Raw genomic sequence first — 12,553 nt, forward strand, 5'->3', positions numbered from 1 at the left:
GTTGTTTGCTCCTCTCACTGTTGTACACACAGCTCTGTGCACGTGTGTGAATATTTCTTTAGGAGAGATTCTTAGAAGTGGAATTGCTGCATCAAAGGAGTCATTTATTCAACAAAACCCTAATGAGTGCGTCCTCGTGCTGAGCGCTGTTCTAGGTGCTGGAGAGACATCAGGGAACAAGGCAGGCAGATGTTGCTGACCACCATTCTAGAGGAGGATGTTTCCAGTTGCTGGGTGTTTGCTTTTTTCTTCTAGAGACGGGGTCTTGCTCTATCCAGGCTGGAGTGCAGTGGCATGATCATAGCTCAGTGCAGCCTTGAACTGCTGGGCTCAAGCGATCCTCCCTCCTCAGCCTCCAAAGTAGCTGTGACTACAGGCACCCACCACCACACCCCACTAACTTTTTTAGGTTTTGTCAAGAGTCTCGCTATGTTACCCAGGCTGGTCTCGAACTCCTAGGCTCAAGAGATCCTCCCGCCTTGGCCTCCTAAAGAGCTGGGATTACAGGCATGAACCACTGTGCCTGGCCTCCAGTTTTTATTTTGATAGAGACTATACACTTCATTCCTGGAGCAGGATTCTGCAGCAGGTGGTTGGGCATCTTGGCCTTTGCTCTCTGCATGATTTTGGGGTTCAAGGGCTGGGACGGTCTATTTAGAAGTATGTGGGAGGAGACATAGATGAAATCATCATCTGGGGAACGTGGAGGAATGAGGAAGATGGGTGCACGGTAGACCCTGTGATGGACAGGGAATAGAAGAGTCCACTTAGTCTCCATGCAGGGGAGCAACGGTGGGAAAGTCCCCTGGACAGAAGCATGAGACTGCCCATCAAGGGTCTCACCAACCAAGGGCCTGGGTGCTGGGGTGGGGACGATGATTTGGGAATGCGTCAGTTCTTTCTCACAGGTACCACTGCACAGTGCAGAGGGGAAACAGTTGTGGGGAAGGGAAGGGCAGAGGGGAGTCTATTTTTAAATCATTGTGTGCGAATGGAGACCATTAAGACTCACACCTATAATCCCAGCACTTTGGGAGGCCGAGACAGGCAGATCACTTGAGGTCAGGAGCTCAAGACCAATCTGGCCAACATGGAGAAACCATGTCTCAACTAAAAATATAAAAATTAGCTGGGTGTGGTGGCTCACGACTGAAACTCCAGCTACTCAGGAGGCTGAGGCAGGAGAATCGCTTGAACCTGGGAGGCAGAGGTTGCAGTGAGGCGAGATTACCCCACTGCACTCCAGCTTGGGCAACACAAGTGAGACTCCATCTCAAAAAAATATATATGTAGCCAAGACACTTTTTGAAAAAGAAGAATAAGGTGGGAGGAATGTCTCTACCATATTTCAATATTTCTTATATAGCTACAGGAATCAAGACTGCGTAGTATTGGGAGAATAGACACATAGATCACTGGAACAAAATAGAGAACCTAGAAATAGCTCCACACTGATTTTTTACAAAGAGACAAAGAGAAGGAAGGATTGTCTGCTTAACAAATGGTGCTAGAGAAGTTGCAGAGCCATAGGCCAATTTTAAAAATGACCTAATCTTCATACCTTTATACAAAAAAAAAACCTCAAGTGGACCATAGATTTAAATCTAAAATATAAAACTAAAACTAAAACGTTTACAAGAAAACATAGGAGAAACGTCTGAGATCTAGGGCATAGTAAACAGCTCGAAAAGCATAATCCATAAGGAAAAAAATAAATTAGATTTCATCCAATTTAAAACTTTTGCTCTGCAAGAAACCCTGTTAAAAGGATGAAAAAAAAGGTATGGAATGGGAGAATATGTTTGCAAATCACATATACATCCAGAATGTATAATGAATATGTATAGTACTCTCAAAACTCAATGGTAGGCCATGGCTCACACTTGTAATCCCAGCACTTTGAAAGGTCGAGGTGGATGGAGGGCAGATTTCTTGAGGGCAGGAGCTTGAGACCAGCCTGAGCAACATGGCAAAAACCCATCTCTACTAAAAATACAAAAATTAGGCATGATGGTTCGTGCCTGTAATCCCAGCTACGTGGGAGGCTGAGGCATGAGAATCGCTTGAACCTGGGAGGCGGAGATTGGAGTGAGCCAAGATCATGCCACTGCACTCCAGCCTGGGTAACAGAGCAAGAGGCTCTCTCAAAAACAAACAAGCAAACAAAAACTCAAAGGTAAAAAACAAATAAATAATCCAATTGGAAAATGATCAAAATATATGAACATATATTTCACTGAAGAGGAAATAAGCAAATAAGCACATGAAAAGATGTTCAACACTAATTTGCATCACTAGATGCAAATTAAGACCATGATGAGGTATCACTACACACTTATTACAACAGCTAAAATTAAAAACATAGTGACAACACGAAATGGTGACAAAGATGCAGAGAAATTGGACATCTTGTAAAATGCTGCTGGGAAGGTAAAATCTTACAGCCACTTTGGAAAACTGTTTAGTAGTTTCTTATAAAACTGAACATGCAATGAGCACACAATTCAACAATGACACTTCAGAGAAATTAAAATTTATGCCCATCCAGAAACTTATACGTAATTGTTCATAGCAGCTTTACTTGTAATAGCCAGAAGCTCAAAATAATCAATATGTCCAACAATAAGGGAATGGTCAAACTGTGGTACATCCATACCATGAATTACTACTCACTAATAAGAATGAACTATTGATACACAAATTTTTTTTTTTTTTGAGATGGAGTCTCGCTGTGTTGCCCAGGCTGGAGTGCAGTGGCACCATCTCGGCTCACTGCAAGCTCTGCCTCCCGGGTTCACACCATTCTCCTGCCTCAGCCTCCTGAGTAGCTGGGACTACAGGTCCCCGCCACCATGCCCGGCTAATTTTTTGTAGTTTTTAGTAGAGACGGGGTTTCACCATGTTAGCCAGGATGGTCTCAATCTCTTGATCTTGTGATCCGCCCACCTCAGCCTCCCAAAGTGCTGGGATTACAGGCATGAGTCGCCATGCCCGGCCTTGATACACAAATATTAATGTCTTGGATGAATCTCCAGAGATTATGCTGAGTGAAATAAGCCCCTAAAATGTTGTCTACCCAGGAGGCAAAGAGTTGCAGTGAGCTTAGACACTGCACTCCAGCCTGGGCAACCGAGTGAGACTCCGTCTCAACAACAACAACAACAACAACAATGAACTATTGATAAACAAATATCAATATTTTGGATGAATCGCCATGGAATTATGCTGAGTGAAATAAGCCCCTAAAACGTTACATACTGTAAGATTTCATTTGTACAGCATTGTAGAAAAGACAAAATTTTAGAAATGAAAAACAGATTAGTGGTTGCCAGGGATTAGGGATGGTGGATGGGAGGAGAGTGGGTATTACTAAAAATGAGTAGCACAAGGGATAACATTGTGGTGATGAAAATGGTTTGTAACTTTTTTGAGACAGAGTTTTGCTCTGTCTCCCAGGCTGGAGTGCAGTGGCACGATCTCTGCTCACTGCAACCTCTGCCTCTCGGGTTCAAGCGATTCTCCTGTCTCAGCCTCCCATGTAGCTGGGATTACAAGTGCGTGCCACCATGCCTGGCTAATTTTTGCGTTTTTAGTAGAGAGGGGATTTCTCCATGTTGGCCAGGCTGGTCTCAAACTCCTGACCTCAAGTGATCTGCCCACCTTGGCCTCCCAAAGTGCTGGAACTACAGGCATGAACCACTGCACCCGGCCATGTACTGTATCCTTTTTTTTTTTTTTTAATATAAGCTTTATTTTAAATTCAAAGAAATGTTAAACTTTTTTTTACAAATTATAATCAAGCACTCAAACAATTTAGGAATTTTAAACACTAATTCTTAACTGAAAATAATGACATCCATAGAATACATCCTGATGTTGGCCAACATGACGTTTACTTAATATTAGTATTTTATGTATGCTTAACCATTCATTCTTCCTAAAATTCAATGATAACAATGATTTGACTTTATAAGGTAAAGCCTTTTATGTAATACACTAGAGATAACTTTTTCAAATACAAAACATTTATACCAGCAAGGAAATTATGAAAACATATATAAAGTATACTGAAGGATGTGATTTAAAGGCTGTCTGTATACATAGATGCCTTTCATCTTAGAAAGTACACATGCACATCAAAACACTTTTACTGAATATAGATGCCATTACATTCTCTTACATTACAAAGCAAACAGCAGGTTCATAAACGTTCTTCTATTATGTATCAACGGAAAAAAATATATATTCCAAAAAACGGTTTTGAAGACACATGGGAGTGGAATGTGCCCGCATTAAGAGCAGAGCTTTTACAAGACCACCTCTCTCCAGCCAGCTCCCAGGGACCACTGAAAACAGCTGTTACCCTCAGAACGACAAGATGGCCTTGTTAATGATTTCACTCAACTCTCAAATCTCATCCTCCTTGACCCCAGCAGAGGTGAAACTTGATGATGTCACCATGGGTTGGCTTGGCCAGAAGTCCATAATCTTGAAGTTGTAGACACACCTTCCAAGCATCACAATCTTTGGTTTCTTTAATAACAATAGCGTTTAATAATTCTTTTCCTCACCGGGCACAGTGACTCACGCCTGTAATCCCAACACTTTGGGAGGCAGAGGCAGGTGGGTCACCTGAGGTCAGGAGTTTGAGACCAGCTTGATCAACATGGCAAAATCCCATCTCTACCAAAAATACAAAAATTAGTCAGGCATAGTGGCGCGTGCCTGTAATCCCAGCTACTCAGGAGGCTGAGGCAGGAGAATCATTTGAACCCATGAGGCAGAGGTTATAGTGAGCCGATATCACGCCATTACACTCCATCCTGGGCAACCAGAGTGAACCTCTGACTCAAATAAATAAATAAATAAAATAATTATTTTCCTCTTACGGCAGTTACAACATTAGAAGGTAGCTTCATGGGTTCATTTATCAAGATAATACCCATTTTTTCTGCATTTTCAGCAAGGTTTTCTTCTAAAACCTCAAGGACTGCAATGCCCACTTGGCAGCCTAGTGGATTGCCACCGTATGTGGACCCATATTCCCCTAGCTTAATGGTCAGCATTATGTCATCGTCCCACAGCACCACCGACACAGAGTATCAGCCCCCAGAAAGGGCCCTTCCAAGGAGGACTATGTCAGGTCTGACATCTTCATGATCAACAGCCAGCCATCTACCAGTTCTGGCCAATCCTGACTGTATTTCATCAGCAATATATAGATCTGGTGCCTGGTGCAGAACTCTCGCACTCCCATTAGGTAACCTGGATCTGCAACACACTCGCTTCACCCTGAATTGGTTCTACCATGAACACAGCCACTTTGGGATTCTGAAAAGCACGCTCCAGTGCAGGCAGATCATTGCAGGGAATGACGTCAAATCCCGGCATAAATGGTCCAAAACCATCGTAACTGGTCGGGTCTGTGGAACTAGAGATAGCAGACAATGTCCTACCCCAAAAGTTTCCAGCTGCTAAAACAACCTTTGCTTTGTGTTTCTGAATGTCCTTCACTGTATAGTCCCGCCTATGAGCTACTTTACAGGCAGTCTCTCCAGCTTCCATTCCTGTATTCATAGGAAGAACTTTGTGGTAGTTGAAAAGTTTAGTAATATACTCCTCATATTCACCAAGTACGTTATTATAGAAAGCTCTAGAGGTTAAGGTCAATTTGTTCCCTTAACTCTTAGCGCATTCACAATCTTGGGGTGACAATGCCCTTGGTTGACAGCACTGTAAGAACTCAGGAAGTCAAAATATTTTCTGCCTTCTATATCCCATAAGTAAATACATTTTCCTCTCTCCAGGGCTACAGGTAAAGGAGGGTAATTGTGTGCACCACACTTAGATTCCCTTTCAAAAATGTAATCAGAAGTTGGAGGTCCTTGGACTGTTTTCTTTGGGGTTTTTTTGTTTGTTTGTTTGGAGACGGAGTTTCGCTCTTGTTGCCCAGGCTGTAGTGCAATGGCGCAATCTCGGCTCACTGCAACCTCTGCCTCCCGGTTTCAAGCAATTCTCCTGCCTCAGCCTCCCAAGTAGCTGGGATTACAGGCATGCACCACAGTACTGGGCTAATTTTGTACTTTTAGTAGAGATGGGGGTTTCTCCATGTTGGCCAGGCTGGTCTCGAACTCCCAACCTCAGGTGATCTGCCCGCCTTGGCCTCCCAAATTGCTGGGATTACAGGCGTGAGCCACTGCGCACAGTCTGGATTGTTTTTTTAGTTGCAACAGATATAGCAGAAGCCACTGAAGAATGAGCTCCACCACTAAGTTCAGCAAATCTCTGCAAAGGTGCTAGTTTGGAAAACATTGTGTCCTTCAAGTAGAAAAACCACAGATCGACTATTTTTTTCTTCCCATGGTTCAGACTAGAATACAGATTTTTAACCCAAGATCCAGGGACGATCTTCAGAGAGTCCAAAATCTGACAGTGCCTGAGGACCACCCGGGACATGCGACATCTACAAAGTGCAGCCATGTTCTGTGTCTTGATTATGGTGTTGGTTACAGGAGTCTACACATGGGATAAAAAGGCATAGGACTATACACACTAGTGTCAATTGACCACTGTCAATTTCCTGGTTTTGATATTGTACTATAGTATTTTTACACTGCTATAGTATAGAGGAAACTGAGTAAAGGGTATATGGGACATCTCTGTACTATTTTTGCAATTTCCCATAAATCTATATTATTCCCAAGTAAAAAGGGTAAAACATATAATCTTTTTTGACACCTTGTCATCCAGGCTGGAGTGCAGTGGGGCAATTATAGCTCACTGCAGCCTCGAACTCCTGGGATCAAGCAATCCTCCTGCCTCAGCCTCCCAAGTAGCTAGGACTACAGGCACATGCCACCATACCCAGCTATTTTTTTTTTTAGAGATGGGGTCTTACTATGTTGCCCAAGCTAAAAATACATTTCTTAATGAAAGATCAGGATGAGAAACAAGAGGCTTATGTGAATACCTGCACAATAACCAAATACAACTTCTAGAAGTGAAAATGGTGATTTAAATAATTAATAAACGTATTAAACTGCAGATGAGACACAAATGAAGAAATAATTAGTGAACTAAAATATAGCTCTGAGGAAAACAGACAATTAGAGATAAAGAAACAGAAAATAGGCCGGGCGTGGTGGCTCAAGCCTGTAATCCCAGAACTTTGGGAGGCCAAGGCGGGTGGATCTCCTGAGGTCAGGCGTTCCAGACCAGCCTGACCAACATGGTGAAACCCCATCTCTACTAAAAACACAAAACTTAGCCAGGCATGGTGATGCATGCCTGTAATCCCAGCTACTCAGGAGGCTGAGGCACGAGAATTGCTTGCACCCAGGAAGTGGAGGTTGCAGTGAGCCGAGATTGCGCCATTGCACTCCAGCCTGGACGAGAGTGAAACTCCGTGTCAAAAACAAAAACAAAAAAGAAATGGAAAATATAAAGATATGGAGGATAGAATGAAAAGAGCTCACATATATTGAACACAAATTATAGAAAGGGAGAATAGAAAGATTTATGGAGAACAATGTTCAAAGGGATAATGGCTGAGAATTTTCCAGCTTTCGTAAAAAGCACTAATGCTCCTTATGTGAGCTTACCCAGACCTATTACTTTATTATTTAAGGAATTATTTACTAAAACGCATGTTGCTTTAATGTAGTTTAATTATAATCCAGTGTTCATTAAGATGATGTCATTTGGAAAAATACTGATTGGGAGCATTTGAGGATCATAAATTTGAAGTGGTGCTAAAATACTAGGCCGCAATAGACCATGTGGAGAAAGAAAAAGTAACAAAAATAAAGTTCTAGGCCACAATAACACAAACATTGAAAGAGAAGGAGATTAAAGTAATCAACGGACGTGTGAAAATGAAAACTAAAGTTATCAATCAAATTTAAACCTTTTAAAGTCAAGTAATGATGTTTAAAATGTTTAATGTTGCTAACACAAAGTAAATGGTGGAATAGAGAACTCCAAAAATCTATGCCTCTATAAAAATCAGTGAAAAAACTGGCAAAAACTGTCAGAATCAACTTTTTCAGAACTGTGGAAACTAACCGAAAGCTTGTAACAAGCAGAGGAATGTTTAATCAAGAAAAACCAGCTGAGTGGTTCACGCCTGTAATCCAGCACTTCAGAAGGCCGAGGCAGGCGGATCACCTGAGGTCAGGAGTTCGAGACCAGCCTGGCCAACATGGTGAAACCCCGTCTCTACTAAAAATACAAAAATTAGCTAGGCGTGGTGGCACGCGTCTGTAATCTCCACTACTCAGGAGGCTGACACGAGAATTGCTTGAACCCGGGAAGTGGAGGTTGCAGTGAGCTGAGATGGCACCACTGCACTCCAGCCTGGGCAACAGAGCAAGACTGTCAAAGAAAAAAAGAAAAAGAAAGAAAAAGGAAGGAGGGAGGGAGGGAGGAAGGAAGGAAGGGAGAAAAACCAGCTGAATCTCCGTAAGAACTGTAAGCTTTGTGGTATTTTAACTTACCCTCGCCCCATCTCCTGCTCCCAGCTTGGTGGTAGCCCTGAAGATAATGATCTGCATTCCCAGTACAGGTAGCAGTACCGGAGAGAAAAGAATGGACCTTTCACAAAGAATTACAGTTGTTTGTTTTGACTTATCTGGTGGTTCCCTGGAAGAACCCACTTGAAAGGCTTGTCTTCACTTGACTTCACTCAAACTGACACTACAACCTGGTGTAGTGAATAGCAGTTGGGGAAAACAATACATCAACCAACAAGCTTAAAAGGAAAGGTTGGAGGCCAGGCGCAGTGGCTCATGCCTGTAATCCCAGCACTTTGGGAGGCTGAGGCAGGTGGATCACGAGGTCAAGAGATCGAGACCATCCTGGCCAACATGGTCTCTACTAGACACCCAGTCTCTACTAAAAATACAAAAATTAGCTAGGCATGGTGGTGTGCACCTGTAATCCTAGCTACTCAGGAGGCTGAGGCAGGAGAATTGCTTGAACCTTGGAGGCTGAGGTTGCAGTGAGCCGAGATCGCGTCACTGCACTCCAGCCTGGTGACAGAGCGAGACTCCATCTCAAAAAAAAAAAAGAAAAGAAAAAAAAGAAAGGCTGGAAAATGGGATATCTATTGGGGCTTGAATAACTCCAACATATGCCTCGGAATCTAGAAGGCCACACACATATGCCCTGGGCTGCAGCTAGGCAAATGCCCACAGAAGACCTAAGTAGGCTTTAAGCTCTCACCTCTGACAGACCTCTCGAGGCTCTGAGCAAGCAGGAAGAGAAAGATAAGGCAACATTGTAAACTGCCAGGCTGAGTGCAGAAGGTATGTCCCAACACACACACAGATCCCCTTGGCAAAGACTGGGAGACATACTGGTTCCAGGCATAAAGAAATCTCTATTCAATCATTAGTGGCCACTAAGCTAACCAAGCGACTTCAATGGCCACAGAGGACAAGGAATAGAGACTACAGAATTTGTTCAGGAAAAAACTAAACAAACTTGTGTTTTGAGACAGGGTCTTGCTCTGTCTCTCAGGCTGGAGTACAGTGGCATTAACATGGCTCACTGCAGCCTTGATCTCCCAGGCTCAAGCAATCCTCCGGCATCAGCCTCATGAGTAGCTGGGACTATAGGCATGTGCACCACACCAAGCTAATTTATTTTTTTTTAGAGATGGGGTCTCACTATGTTGCCCCAGCTGGTCTCAAACTCCTAGGCTCAAATGATCCTCCTGCCTTGGCCTCCCAAAGTTCTGGGATTACAGGCATGAGCCACCAAGCTCAGCCTAAACAAACATTAAAAACAAACAAATAAAACAGCAACAAGAAACCCTAGGGAGGGGACAGAATCTGGTTTCCAGAGTTGCCACATTGTATTATTTGAAATGTCCAGTTTTCAATAAAAAATTATGACACATGCAAAAAAAGAAGAAAATATGACCCATCCACAGAATAAAGAAAAAAGACCATCTATAGAAACCGTCCCTGAGAAAGCCCAGATGTTGGGTTTTCCTGTTTTCTCTTAATGTTTTATTACTTTTTTTTTTTTTTCTCTTGAGACAGAGTTTCGCTCTGTCACCCAGGCTGGGGTGCAGTGGTGCGATCTCGGCTCACTGCCATCTCTGCCTCCCGGACTCAAGCAATTCTCCTGCCTCAGCCTCCCAAGTAGCTGGGACTACATGCACCCACTACCACACCTGGCTAATTTTTGTATTTTTAGTAGAGACAGGGTTTCACCATATTGGCCAGGCTGGTCTTGAACTCCTGACCTCAAGTGATCCACCCGCCTTGGCCTCCCAAAGTGCTGGGATCACAGGTGTGAGCCACCACGCCCAGCCAGATGCTGGGTTTTCTAATAAAAAGACTTTAAATGAGCTATTTAAAATATGTCCAAAAACCTCAAAGAAACTATGTCTAAAGAACTAAAGTATAGAAACAATATCTCACCAAATAGAGAATATCAGTACAGACATAGAAATATAAAAAACGAACCAAATAGAAATTTCTGGAGTTTAAAAGCATAATAACCAAAATGAAAAATTCATCTTCTGCTGGTGCGAGGAGTAGGGACATCGCCCTCATCTCTTTTTGGGGTGCTTTCTGTTAAATAAGAAGACTTGCTTTTTTTTCTTTTTGAGACAAGGTCTCACTCTGTTGCCCAGGCTGGAGTACAGCAGTGCAATCACAGCTCACTGCAGCCCTGAACTCCTAGGTTCAAGCAATTCTCCCACCTCAGCCTCCCTGAGTAGCTGGGACTGCAGATGCAAACCACCATGCCCAACTAATTTAAAAAAAAAAAAAAAATGGGGCCGGGCGCGGGAGCTCACACCTGTACTCTCAGCACTTTGGGAGGCCAAGGCAGGCGGATCACCTGAGGTCAGGAGTTTGAGATCAGCCTGGCCAACATGGTGAAACCCTGTCTCTACTAAAAATATAAAAATTAGCTGGGCATGGTGGCACATGCCTGTAGTCCCAGCTACTCGGGAGGCTGAAACAGGAAAATCGCTTGAACCTGGGAGGCAGAGGTTGCAGTGAGCCAAGATCGCACCATTGCACTCCAGCCTGAGCAACAAAGCAAGACTCTGTCTCTAAATAAATAGATAAATAAATAAATAAATATTGTGTAGGGACAGGATCTCACTTTGTTGCCCAGGTTGGTCTCAAATTCCTGGCCTCAAGGCATCCTCCTTCCTTAGCCTCCCAAAGTGCCGAGATTACAGACATGAGTCATCATGCCAGCCAAGACTTGCAGTTTTAAGGCCAGGTGCTGGAATTTCAGGTTACCATTATTATCAGAAAGAATGACTTGTTGAGCTTAAGTTTAGTGGCAGTAAAGGGAGTGGACAAAGCTATATAAGAGCAATGTTTTGTATAGAAATTAAGTTGGTATTAATCTGAACTAGATCGCTAAAAATTAAGATGTTATTTTTAATCGCTAGTATGGTTTGAATGTGTCCCTTCCAAAATTCAGGTGTTGTCAATGTGGCAGTACTAAGAGATAGGGTCTTTCAGAAGTGACTAGGCTATGAGGGGTTCTCCCTCATAAATAAGATTAGGTGTCCTTATAAATGAGATGGTGGGAGTTGCTTCTCTCATGTCCTTCTGCCTTCTGCCATATGAGAATGTAGCAAAAAGCCCTGATCAGATGCTGGTGCCTTGATCTTGGACTTTCCAGCCTCCAGGACTGTGAGAAAATAAATGTCTGTTCTATACAAATTACCCAGTCTGAAGTATGCTGTCACAGCAGCACTAAAAGACTACTAAAATCCCCTAAGTAGGACTTGCATCCCAAGGAAGTGTAAGACTTCTGCACTGAAAACTACAAAACATTGCTGAAGGAAATTAAAGACCTAAATAAATGGAAAGGTAGCCCATTTTTCATGGATCAGAAGATTTAATGAAGTACGGATACATACTGTGACATGCATAAACCTTGAAAATATGCTAAATGAAAGAAGCCAGACACAAATTCCACTTGTATGAATGCCAAGAATAAGCAAACCCATAGGAACAGAAAGTAGATTCATGGTTCCCGAAGGCTGGGTGGAGTGGGGAGTTACTATGAATGGGTATGAGGTTGCTGGTTTTCTTTTGTTTTGTTTTGTTTTTTGTTTTGTTTTGCATTTTGAGACAAGGTCTCACTCTGTTGCCCAGGCTGGAGTGCAGTGATCCAATCCAGCTCACTGCAGCCTTGAACTCCTGAGTTCAAGCAATTCTCCCACCTCAGCCTCCCTGAGTAGCTGAGACTGCAGGTGCACACCACCATGCCCAGCTAATTAAAAAAAAAAATGTAGGGACAGGATCTCATTTTGTTGCCCAGGTTGGTCTCAAATTCCTGGCCTCAAGTCATCCTCTTGCCTTGGCCTCCCAAAATGCTGGGATTACAAGCATGAGTCATCATGCCCAGCCAAGATTTGCATTTTTAAGGCCCGGTGCTGGAATTTCAGGTTACTGTTATTATCAAAAAGAATGGCTTATTGAGCTTAAGTTTAGTGGCAGTAAGGGATAAAGAACAGTGAAACAAGGAGCGTATAGTATTAATCAACTACAGTCAACTGCCCTATTTGTAA

The 12,553-nt window shown here is 43.0% G+C and overlaps 1 pseudogene; it reads right to left on the reverse strand.

Moving 5' to 3' along the window:
• Window positions 1-4,365: 4,365 nt before the first annotated feature.
• LOC710058 (ornithine aminotransferase, mitochondrial-like) lies at window positions 4,366-5,996 on the reverse strand (annotated as a pseudogene).
• Between the last annotated feature and the right edge of the window lie 6,557 nt (window positions 5,997-12,553).

Source organism: Macaca mulatta, chromosome X, assembly GCF_049350105.2.
Source record: "Macaca mulatta isolate MMU2019108-1 chromosome X, T2T-MMU8v2.0, whole genome shotgun sequence".
Taxonomy (NCBI): domain Eukaryota; kingdom Metazoa; phylum Chordata; class Mammalia; order Primates; family Cercopithecidae; genus Macaca; species Macaca mulatta.